This window comes from Cyprinodon variegatus, unplaced genomic scaffold, assembly GCF_000732505.1.
Source record: "Cyprinodon variegatus isolate N-32 unplaced genomic scaffold, C_variegatus-1.0 Scaffold0, whole genome shotgun sequence".
Taxonomy (NCBI): domain Eukaryota; kingdom Metazoa; phylum Chordata; class Actinopteri; order Cyprinodontiformes; family Cyprinodontidae; genus Cyprinodon; species Cyprinodon variegatus.
In genome coordinates this window covers 184,340-186,214 of record NW_015150453.1, presented here as the reverse complement: position 1 = coordinate 186,214, position 1,875 = coordinate 184,340, and positions in this window count along the sequence as shown.

Here is a 1,875-nt window from a genome sequence, read left to right as displayed (position 1 = left end):
CAGTCTGAATTGTCTCTGTAAAGTGCCTTGAGATGACTTGTAATGTGAATTGGTGTTATGATAATCAAACCGAATTGAATAACTGTGACCCCTTTAGCAAGATTCAGGAGTTCGTCTTTGGGAAGCACTCCTTATTTCATCATATTGAAATTAATTGTCAGGGTAATTAGAAATCCTAAAATATCAGTGGAGTTCCAACAAAAAAGTAGAATAGAATACCAAAAGAATAATAAAGGTGAAAAAAACATTTCAGACAAGTTCTAAAAATTAGCAGAAATCATAAACCCATCATCAAGAAAATGTATTTGAAAATATTTATTTTTAGTCAGCTGTAATTACCCTGAGTTTACTCTGCTCCAGGATTCGGTTCACCTCCAGCTTTCCAGTGTTAGGACTCCAGTCTGTGTGGTCTGTGTTTTTGTGTGTTTGTCTTCCTTCCTCCACTAGGCGGCGCCTGGTTCTGATTCTCCTCGTTAACGGAGAGCTCTTAACTGCCACTACCTCGACGCCAGAGTGTTTGCCAGTTTTGGGTACTCTAGCCTAGCTGAGTTTTGCTGAGTCAAACTGAGTTAACGTTGTTATTTTGTTTTTGCCTCTCAGCAGGAAGTCATCCTGCAAACTAGATTTTTTGGACCTTCTCTACCTGGAAGGATCAACTGAGCTTCAAACTGAGCTGGGGATACAAACCGGAGGTTTGGATCCACTTTTCCCCCGAGGAATCGTTTGAGCTTCACACTGAGCAAGGGATTCATCTGCACAACAGTCCGTTCAAGTGCCGCAGGAAATCTGAGTGGCAGTCAGTCTTCTCCGTTCCTCTACAAGCAACCGCATTCTGTGTAACCCTGTCCGCCCTCCACCGTATGAGACAAACACCAGAACACATTCCTCACCTACTGGAGTCTAAGAGTCAACCTAATCTCTAGAAACGTGAGTCTGCCAACTTTTTCTCCTCTTCAAGTTCGAGAATCAATTCTCCCACTGAACCTGAACTAACCGCAGTGTCTTCCCCTCACCTTTCAGTTCCGGTTGAGCAGTGTTCAGGATTCAAAAAGAGGAAATGAGAGGGGATTAAATTTAGTGTCCATCTAGGTGAGAGACAGAATAAGTCTTGATGGAACAATAAAACACATATCATTGGTATTCTTTAAAATGTATAAAATCAAAGTAAAAATTAAATTAAAAAAAGCTTGGCTGAACATCAGCAGATTATTACAGTAAAGGTTTAGTTTATCTTGTCACTAGATGTCCAGAAATCTCACATAACCTCAATAAAAAAAAGAATAACCTTTTTTTGCCGATGTAGCACAGAAAGCTGTTTACATCTAATATTTTGTTTGTCTTCTCCATCAAACCATAATCCATAACACAATCCATAGCATTAATTTAAAAACAATTGGATTTCCGTGGAGCTATGCAATCATTTTCATCCTGTCCTCATTTAAAAACTGTGGACGTTTGACAGATAACTGCGTCCACATATCTCAATGAGGTTTTAATTGGATTACTGTTTTTTATGTTCCACGGTGATTGATGGAGCCAGCAAGGGTTAATTGTAATACTTGGCTGTCACATCCGTCTTCTCGCTTTAGGTCAAAGATAAATGCGCTGTTGAGGAATCCACCCACAGGGAACAGATGCAGTCAGGGTTACATCCTGTTTTGCAGACCTGTCTGACCATCAATATCTATATGCAGACAAAACATCAACAGATTCAAACCGTCGCTTTTTAATGCTAAAGTTCAGGAATGTTGACTCAGATGATGTGATTCAGTCCCCATATATGGAATTTGTGATAAAGGTTTTCCGCTATAGAATGTATTTCATAACGACAAAAGCCCTGGCAAAGGAAAGAAAGCATGAAGATGATCTTTTTTC